At 47.8% G+C, this 10,517-nt stretch overlaps 1 protein-coding gene and 1 long non-coding RNA gene across 3 annotated transcripts in view; both read right to left on the reverse strand.

The window, feature by feature from the left end:
- LOC138159331 (uncharacterized) overlaps positions 1-10,517 on the reverse strand; it is a 407,894-nt gene that overhangs the window by 157,743 nt on the left and 239,634 nt on the right. The gene's annotated exons all lie outside the window — the stretch shown is intronic.
- Positions 1-10,517, reverse strand: part of ZNF469 (zinc finger protein 469) — a 745,539-nt gene that overhangs the window by 145,374 nt on the left and 589,648 nt on the right. Inside the window, exon 6 of one of the 2 annotated variants that reach the window (XM_069085577.1) lies at positions 775-2,179. The gene's annotated coding sequence lies outside the window, so the exon portion shown is untranslated. The other variant, XM_069085578.1, reaches the window with a different exon arrangement.

The following is a 10,517-nucleotide window of genomic DNA, read 5'->3' on the forward strand; positions in this document are numbered from 1 at the left end:
AGTCCTCCTAGCCCTTTCCTGGCCCACGAGGTCGCCAGCTCCAGCTAGCTCACTTCCCTGGGCAGAAAAGCCGAAGAAAGAAAGTGAAAACGAATGTGGTGGGAATCGGCCTGACTTATGACAGCCCTTCGGATAGTATGAGGTCCCCAGCAGCTGGGGAGGTAAGCGCTGGGAGGACCCGGGCACAGCTGTCTTACGTAAGACTAGGAGATGTACGTCTGTAAGCACCCCCGCCCCTCCCCCTCCAGAGAGAGAGAGAGAGAGAGAGAGAGAGAGAGAGAGAGAGAGAGAGAGAGAGAGAGAGAGAGAGAGAGAGAGAGAGAGACCGACCGACCGACCGACCGACCCTCTCCAGTCTGTTCCTTCCGTCCCACAAATTCCAACCTTTACTACCCCCGCCTGACTCACCAGCCTCCAGCATCCCGAAGCCGGCTCAGGAGCGCAGAGAGGAGGGCAGGCTGGACGTGGCCAACCCCCCAGCGTCTCCCCGCAGCTGGCTTTAGCTCCAGCTTGGGCTCCGGCTCCAAAGCTGCCCACATCGGTCAGCTGGGTTGGGGAACCCCTGTATGCACCCATCCCGAAGCTTATTTTCCCCACACCCTTGGTGTCAGACGACTCAGTAAAACGCACTCCACCCAGAGAGACCAGGACCCGCACGCGGCCAAGAAAACGTGTTAAAAAGAAACAAAACAAAACAAAACAAAAAACCCCATTTCCCTGGCGACCTCTACATTTCTGCAACCCCCTCTTTCCTCCCCACCCTGAAACCCGCACCTTTTCAGGAACAGAAAGCTTCTCCACAGTGGCTGGGGGTTTTTAAGACGCCCAATTCAAGGGAAAGATGGAAAACCGTGATTCTTGGTTCTCCTTAGCAGGCAAATGGAAAGTCACTTAAATTATCCTGGCTTTCTGAGTAGCAGGATCGTTTTCTCCTTTCCAGTGAGGGGGTTGGGATGGAGGTCGGAGACCCGGAATCCAACGGGATCATTTGTATTGCTGACTGATTGTATTGGCCGCTAATGAAAAGGGGCGCGAGGCATTCTGTCCCGCGAAACTTCCAGGGGGGACTTGTCTCCAGTCAAAGAGGACAGTCAGGACAGGGTTCTCTACAGAGCTGGTCTCCCCGTGGGGACCAGTCCCCTAGAGAGACGGAGGCTTGGATTGGTCCTGTTGAAACAGCAGGTCTGCCACAATACATGGGCACGGGAACGCCCGTCCTGTGTCTTTAAAAACTAACCCAGGGAAAGCATCCAATGGCACAGGCACCGGGGAAGGGGAAAGCAGCTTTACCAGGGCAGCTAGATGGGAAGCAGGAGCCGATTGAGAAAGTTCTCCCCAGGTCCTCGCATCCAAGGCAAGTGCTCTGCGGGGCACACAATCGTTCTCATTTTTTTTTTTTTTATTTTTTTTACAGTCGAGCTTTCCAAACGCTCGCCATCCCGTGGCATCCACTCCTTGACTTTGGGACCAACCGAGACGATCCTACTCTGGGCAGCAGCGAAAGTCCCTGATGCCTCTCACTGGAGACTCTGACACAGCCCATGCCAGGCAGTGCCCGCTGGTGTCAAGCAGGCTCCCCTGAGGCTGGGACCTTCCCGAGGGTTTCCACCTCCTAATACCGGCTACCGGGCTGCAGGGAGAAAGGCGGAGCCCCCGGGAGGATTGGCAAGGGAGGGTGGCACTCGCCACCCAGCTGCCAAAGCTCCCGGGCCCAGCAGGCAGGGCTGAATGAAATCGAGGCTGGCAAGCTGTGGGAAACGGGCATCCGCTGGGGGCAAGTGAGGAAAGGAGGATTGTGCAAACTGGCAACGGAGGCTGCTGCTGCAAACGACTTGCCAGCCTCAGCGTAGGCGAGCAGCCGCTGCCCCCGGGCACTGACTGGCATGTGCGCCGACGCTCGGCTGCAATTTTCTTTTTAAAGCCCAAACTACCAAGTGAGCCCCTCGGTAGGGGAAGCCGGGACACGTCGGATAAAGAAACCAGGAGGAGAGGGGTGGGGGGCAGACGAGGCGGATCGGCGCGTACTCACCTCATTCTAAAGCTGCAGAGGGTCAGGGCTGCGCTCTCGGTCTCTTCGGGGGCGTTTAAAAACACAAGTCCGGAATTGGAGCGGCCGCGGCCGCCGCTGCCGCCGCCGCCGCCGCCGCCGCCGCCGGGCCCCGTGCAGCTCCTCAGTAATCTGCGGATAAAGAGAGAAGGCTTCATTACTGACCACAGTCACGGAGCCTGGAGCTCACGCCCCCTCCTCGCCCCAACAGCCAGTAGCGCGCACAGGAGCGAGGCTAGGAGGAAAGGAGATGAGCCGAGCCGAGCCCACAGTGACTTATCTACCCCTCCAAGCGAGGGGGGGAAAGAAAGAGGGCAGGGGGTGGAAAGTTGGGGGGGGGGGGGGGTGTGTGGTGTGCAGAGCAGGCGGCCGGGGTGGGGGTGGGGAGCTGCTTGCCTAGGATTGGACGGAGGAGTGGGGGTTCCTGCTGCTGGTGGTAAAGGATCGGGGCTGAATGGAGTCGGGTGAACCAAAGACTTTGCCAAGTTCCCTAAAAACAGCCCCTTTAATGAAACCTCGGGCAGGGCACTAATTGGAAGAGCTGCGACAATCTTTCTCCTCTAATGGAGAAAGAGCTCCGGGGAGCCTCTGATTGTCCTTGGGGAGGCAAATATCAGATGTCCAGGGTTTCCAAACGCCTTCTAGAAAAGGGGGCTGCCCAGGTTAAGTTACAAAATAAGACATTTCCTCTTTCTCCATTCTCCTCAAAACTACTTTTTGCATAGATTAGAAAAAAAAGGTGTCTCTTTTCTACCCCTCCTCCCCGGTCATTTGTGGAGATGGGGGGTGGGGAAGAGTCTTCCTGCTGGAAAGGTTCCCCTTCCCCGTAAGCCAGAGCGAGCAGGAATTCTACTGACCTCAGATGCCATTAGTAGCATATACCCTCTCTCTTCCCCAGGGCCATCTCTCTCCTTTCTCTGTCCCCCCCCCCCACAAAAATATTAACTTCCGGCAGAGGGCCCCAGTTTTGCATATGGAAACATTGGATTTAGCACAACTCTAAATGTAGCTGTTTCATCCCATCTAAGTGGTTTTCCGGTTCGTTGTTTATCTGTTTGCTTTGTCTTTTTTCCTCTGAGTCTCTCAGGTACCAAGTGCTTTCCATTTATGACTGTGACGCAGGGGAAATGGACCCAAGGGCCAAAAAGATGCCCATTTGGCAGTCAGACAAGCTTTCCTTTGAGTTTCTCAAAGGCTGGGAGAGAGCTGGAATAATGAAAATGCAGAGTACCCCTGGGAGGGAGAGGATCAATGGCACACCTGTTTTACAGATGGATATAATGAGACCTGAGGAAGTTAGGCAGCAAGCAACTGCTTCCTGAGCGCCTACTATGGGGTGACCTCAGTGGAAGGCACCACAGGTTGGAACAGAAGCTCCCTGAGGGTGGGGTCAGCCTCTCTGGTATCCCCTAACAATGACTTGCACATGCTAGGCCCTGAGTAAAGAAAATCATAGCTGCACCATAGATTTGGAGCTGGACAAAACATAGGTTTAAGGCTAGAAGAGACCTCAGAGCCCACCCCCTCCTGTATGGATTTCAGGTCATCCAGCGCAGCCCCCTCATTTCAGAGATGGGGCAAAGTGATTCCCAGAGAAGGGAGGAAAGTGACTTGCCTAAGGTCACAGAGCAAATAAGGAGGGATCTCTCAAGCTCCTTTAACTCCAAATCCAGGGCCTTTTCTTACATGTAATTGATTGATGAAGGTTCTTAGGCCATGGCCTTATCATGCCTGTATTCTCCTATTTGTAGAACCCTCTGGAAGTTGTCTGGTGATGTCAAAACAGTCTTGGACTCTGATACTTACTACTTAAGTGACTCTGGGCATGTCATTGCCCACAGACTCTCTGGGCCTTCATTTCCTCATCTGAAAGATGAGGGGATTGGACAAGATGTTTTCCAAGGTTCCTTCCAACCCTAAATCACATGAACCAATGAACTTGGCATCCTCAGACTGATGATCAGAATGGAGATTGTTTTGAATATACAAGGTGGAGGGGAAGAATTCCCATTTAGCATCTTCTAGGGTGCCCAGATCTCTCATTAACTGGTTGGGATGTCAGCTAAATCACAAACAGTAAAATAAACAATTTAAGCTACCACTGATTGGTCTGATGCTGATTGATAGCTCAGTCAGCCAATGTCATTGTTGGAAAGAAGAAGGCGGTACCCCAAACTATCTGAGGCCCTAAGAATATCAAATCCCAGCAACCAGTTCTGCATCTTAAACCTCCAGGAATTTATTGTCTCTCTGGGACACTCTGGCACGAAGCAGGACATAGTGGCATATCCAGATGGGCAAAGCAATGGAGTTTGAATCAAATCCCAACAGGCTAAGGGGATGGAAGGATGAAAGAAGGATCTGTGTGGGGTGAGGGGAACAGAGGAAAGTTAATGAAAGAAGCTTAAAATGACCACCCATGATTGATCCCCCCGGAATGAGATAGAGGCCAGAGAGGATTGTCAAGGAAATTAGGCAGGTAGTCATTCATTCAGCATTCAAAACCTTTATTAAGTACTACTGAGTATAGGGTTTGGTCCTAGACATTGAGGGAAATACAGAGTTTAGACAAGACAGTTATTGCTGTTGTAATGTCTAGAGGTACAGTGCATTTGCACTAATTACCTCCTAGGCTTTTAGTTTGCATGTAGTTTACTCCCCCATTAGACTTTGAGCTCTTTGAGGGTAGGGTCTGTTTTTTGCCTTTTTTCCTATCTTTAACATACAGTGCTTGGCATACAGTAGGTGCTTAATAAATGCTTATTACATGTTACATGAACAATTAGTATTATCCATAAATGAAGGGGTTGGCTGAGGTCTCAAGGGTCCCTTCTAGCTATAACTTGAATTCTTTGGTTCTAAAATTGGGGGTGCCGAGGGGTGGGTGATTCTTTAGAGACTCTAAGAAAGGAATACAGGGTAGTGGAAATGGCATTGATTAGGGCAGATAACTCTACCCTTGGCTCCACTCCTTACTCCCTGTGTGACCTGGAATGAGTCACTCTGACTCAATGGGCCTTAATTTGTTTAGGCATAAAATTAGAGCTTCTGGCTAGATGATCTCTCAGGCCTCCTCCAACTCCATGTTGTCTGAGCCTAGGAACTCCTTCCCCCTCCCCTCCCTGCCCCCTGCCCAATGCATTTCAAAGTAACCCATGGCTCGGAGTCAACACTCAGAGTTTCTGCAGACTAGGTTCAATCTTGGGAGCAGCTCAGTAATTAATACTCTCTGGCTCACGTTCCCCCCCTTCCCCTGAGTTTCCCTCTGAGAATATCAGAATTTTGTTGGTTTTGCCCCCTCCTCTCCATGGTTTTCCCTGGAAAACCATATTTCCACAAGAAAGCAAAAGGGGTTTCAGTTGACATATATGTACTCAGACCAACAACATCAAATAACAATAATAACACCAACAGCTAATATTTCTCTAATGCTTCCCGGTTTGCAGAGCACTTAACACATTAACTCATTTTACTCTTACAACAACCCTGGGAGGCAGATGCTATTGTTATCACTCTCATTTTGCAGATGAGAAAACAAAGGAAGATGGAGGTTAAGTGATATGCTCAGGGTCACACAGCTAGGAAGTTTCTGAGGCTGGATTTGAACTTAGGTCTTCCTGACTGAGGGTCCAATGCTGTATCACATATGCCAGCCGGCAGCCTCGGAGCAAATACGCCAAGAAGAAAATGGAAAGGACCCACATCTAAGCCCCCAAGTAATCAAGATATCTCTCCTTCCCTTTCTGGGAGAATGCCCCAGGGGCCTAAACAATCCAGTCCTACATATTTATAGTTCTACCTAGATAGGTAAAATTCTATAATTGGAGACCAGGAGACATAGGTTCAAATCTTGCCTAGCTGTGTGACCTTGGGCAAGTCACTTAAAAAAAAATCCTCTGGGGGCAGCCAGGTAGCACTGGCCCCAGAGTCGGAATGACCTGGGATCGAATCTGGGCTCAGAGACTTAGCACCCGCTCAGAAACACCTGGCCATGTAACCTTGAGCAAGTTACTTAATGCCAATTGCTTTAAAAAAATCCTCTGGACCTCAATTTCCCTGTCTGTAAAAAGGGATGAGGAGGCTTTGGAGGATTTTTCTAGCTCTACAGCTATCATCCTCTAATACCATGAACTTGGGTTTCCTGAGTCAAGCAACCCTCCCTTGTGGTGAGACCTACTTTTCTAGAGACCTCTAGTTCTCTAGGCTTACAGTACTACTACCCTGATTGGGGATTCCTGGGAAAAGGAACAACATCCTGAGTAAACTTTACAGATGACTACAATAATTGTGTGACCACATTGTGACCGAATTTGGGGTTTTCTTGGTAAAGATACTGGAGTGGTTTGCCATTTTCTTCTCCAATTCATTTTACATGTGAGGAAACGGAGGCAAAGAGGGTTAAGTGACTTGCCCAAGGTCACACATCTAATCAGTGTCTGAGGTTGGATTTGAACTCAGGAAGATGAGTCTTCCTGCCTCCAGGCTCGGGGAACGCCATCTATCGCACCATGTAGCTGCCCAATAAACATGAGGTAGTGGGGAAAGCCCTGGCCTTGGATTTAAGGAACCTTGACTCTGTGTTCCAGTGAGTCAGAATTCCTCTCCAAGGCTTTGATCACCCATGTCCCTCACAGTGCTGATGGAGGGCAAGGCTGGGCGGTGCTCCCCCAGAACATGTCGCTGCCCCTGGATGCTTCCTGCCTATAGCAACCGAGGAGGCAGCCAGGGCGTCATCTGCTCTTGCACCGTCCAGGAACTTCTTCACTTGGTGCTTTTAATCTGCTCCCAGTTTCTTGATGCACACGGTTCCCTGGAGGGACTGTGCGGATATGTAGGCCTCCCTCCAAGGAACCCAAGCTGTCTCTGTGTGCAATCTGTCTCCTCTCTGTTTCTCTGTTCCCAGCTCCCCAACCCCTCTGTAAGAAGCACAAGGGTATAGCTCACAAGTCTAAACTAACAAGGAAGCACTAATCAATCAGTCATTAGCAATGTGTAATAAGAAGGCCGGCAAGGCCTTGTCAAGGAGACATCATCAATGTTACACACCCAGTAGACAAAGCCTATTTCAACTTGCAGAGGTTTACTGTAAACACATTTCTAAGAACATAGCTATTAGGCAGCAACTTTTACATAAAACTTCATGGAATTTTAAATAAGATTATATATATGAAAAAAAGTGCTATATAAATACAGATAATTTTGTTTGGTTGGGTTTTTTATTTTTTTGCTTTTTTTTTTTTTTTAGGGGGGGGAGGGCAGGGCAATTGGGGTTAAGTGACTTGTCCAAGGTCACACAGGTAGTAAGTGTTAAGTGTCTGAGGCCAAATTTGAAATCAGGTCCTCCTGACTCCAGGGCCAGTGCTCTATTCACTGTGCTACCTAGCCACCCCCAGATAATTATTTTTAAGGTATTATCATCTAGCATTTCGAACACTGACTCTTCCCCAGATTTCTGCAGGCATGTGGATGGATAGCTTATAGAACTTCTCCATCAGCATGTCTATCTGGGTGGACAGGGAAGAGGACAAGCATTTCTTTTTTTTTTTAATTAATTTTTTTTTTAGCATGGAGATGTTTTTGTTCTTTTCTTTTCTTTTATTTTTTGCAGGGCAATTGGGGTTGACTTGCCCAAAGTCACATGGCTAGTAAGTGTGTCAAGTGTCTGAGGCTGGCTTTGAACTCAGGTCCTCCTGACTCCAGGGCCAGTGCTCTATTCACTGTGCCACCTAGTCCCCCTGTTCTTTTATTTAAGTTCCAAATTTTCTCCCTTCCCCCCATCCAATGAGAAGGCAAGAAAAACAAAACCTATTACAAGTATGTATAGTCATGTAAAACAAGTTTCTATGTTAGCCATGTTCCCTCCTCACCCCTACCCACAAAAAAAAAAAGAAACAGAAAGAAAGGAAAAGATATATTTCAATCCACTCTCTGAGTCCATCAGATCTCTGTTTGGAGGTAGACAGCATGCTTCATCATGAGTCCTTTGGAATTGTGCTGGGTCATTTTTTGGATCAGTTATTAAGTATTTACAATATTCCTATATACATTATCTCCCTGGTTCTGCTCATTTCACTTTGTATCAGTTCATACAAGTCTTCTGAGGTTTTTTAGAAACCATTCCCTTCCTCATTTCTTCCCCCCCCCTTCCTCATTCCTTACAGCACACCAGCATTCTAACATATACCCAAGCAAGCATTTCTCAAGTTCCTTTCACATACCAGGCACTATGCTAAGTGCTAGGGATACAAAGAAAGCCAACAGCCACATCTGTCCACATCAGAGCTGATTTCTGCATGAAGTTTTCCCTCTTCTGGGTGCTCCTGAAAGCCAGACATGGCATGAGGATTAGAGTAAAAACCAGCATCAAGCCGACTGAATGACCTTAGTACACTCTGTCCTTGAGCCAGCTTAGGCAGCATGGTGCCTCGAGAAGTCAGCCCTGAGCTTGGAGGCAGAGGGCCTGGGTTCCAATGTGATCTCTACCACTTACTCCATGAATGAGCTCAGAGAAATCATTGAAATGCTTTGAGCATCATTTTCCTTGTCTGTAAAATAAAGGGTGGGGTGGAATCAGCTTTAGAAGATTCTACTTCCAAATCTGTGATCTGATAAGTATCTGCTGTTTCCCTGGAATCTGACAACCAGCTTTAGCTGTCTATTTGCCAACTGCCTCCCATGTCTTAAGGGGAGAAGGGGCCCCTTCTCATTTAGAGGCTTCTCGAGGACTTTCTCTTTCGGAGTTTTTCAACATCCTTAAAGGCAGAGAGGTGGGGCAGTGGAGAAAGCACTGGGCCTGGAGTCAGGAAGACCTGATTTCAAATGTGGCCTCAGGCACTTACTAGCTGTGTGACCTTGGGCAAGTCACTTAACCTCTGCTTGCCTCAGTTTCCTTCTCTGTAAAATGAGGATGATACTAGCACCTACATCCTAGGAAAGGATTAAATGAAGATAATATTTATAGAGTGTTTAGCACAGGACTTGGCACATAATAAATGTATAACAAATGCTTATTTCTTTTCTTCAAGAGTGAGCTCAGGAACCACTTTCTGAATACCAGTTATTTGGACTTTCTCAACCCTCAAATGATTTTGCACTCTGCCTTGTGTATACACTCTAACACCCTGAGAACAGGAATTCTTAACCTGAATAGATTTCAAGAGGACTGTGAACTTGGATAGGGAAAAATGACATCTTTCTTTTCATCATAACTGCTTTCCTATGGATTTTATTTGATGCATTTACAATGTTCTTCTGAGAGGGGGCCCCTAGGCTTCTCCAGACTGCCAAAGGGGTCTAGCACACAAAACGGGTCCACACCCTTGCTCTAGGAGAATGAGAGCACCTTGAGGATGCATGGGCTGTTTTGCTATTGCCCTTGTATTCTCAGTGCCTAAGTCAGAGCCTTGCACATAGTAGGTACTTAATTCATCAACGTTTGTTAGTGGAACTGAAAAAGACAGTAAGCCTGTTGTAATTAGTGAGCAATAAAGATAAGGTGGCATGTCCATGCTCTGCACAAGGTAGCCACGAATTAGTTAAAAGAACCAGAAAGGTCTTCAGACTGATTTCCCATTACTCCCCAAGCTGGCCTAGATTCTGCCTCCTCCCTTCAGGATTTTGCACAGGCTTCTTTCTTATGCCTGGACTTCCCTCAGTCCCCAGCTCTGCCTTTTACCACCCCTGGGTGCAAAGAATTTCAGCCAGAGTCAACTTAAGCGCCACTTGCAACAGTAAGCCTTTCCAGGTCCTTCCACCTGCTCCTCCTCCTCTGACTACACTTGTGAAGTTATTTTTCATGTGGTTTGTACCTATACATCTCTATATCTGCATATGCTATCTCCCTCCAGTGGAGGTAAGATCCTTGAGGCCAGGGAGAGTTTTCATTTTGGACCTTGTGTCCCCTGCTCCTAGTACAGTACCTGGTACATAGCAGACAACAAATGCCTACTGAATTAAATTGAAATCAGCATATTGCCTCTATTTACCTCTATGAAGGATCTACTGAAAGACATGGGGGAAAATATCCAAGAAAGAGAAAGAACAGAGGGGGAGCAATATGCACAGATGGAGGGACTATCCATGTTGAGGAGTTCCTGGATGCATTGAAGTATTAACAACTGCAGGAAGTTTTGGTAAATCAAGACTTTTGTCCCCTCAGATTGCCCAATTTTCCATGCAATGAGTAAGGCCCGTAGTCAAAATTACTAGAATTCCATTTTCCTTTTCTTTCTATAATTCACATTTATAAAGCAGCTTAATATCTGCAAAACATTTTCTTCACAACAACTCTGTGAGTCAAATTGCTTGCCCTCTCTGGGCCACAGTTTCCTTTTCTGCAGAATGGGTGACAAGACCTTTTAACTCTAACTCTATGTGAGAACTTGTCCAATCTTCTCATTTTACAAAGGAGGAAACTGTATCCCAGGGAATGGAAATGACCAGTTCATGGTCACACACAGTGTCCTTTACT

The sequence above is a fragment of the Petaurus breviceps genome, unplaced genomic scaffold (genome assembly GCF_028583685.1).
Source record: "Petaurus breviceps papuanus isolate PSGF00001 unplaced genomic scaffold, PetGlider_PUasm1.0 176, whole genome shotgun sequence".
In the NCBI taxonomy this organism is placed as follows: Eukaryota; Metazoa; Chordata; class Mammalia; order Diprotodontia; family Petauridae; genus Petaurus; species Petaurus breviceps.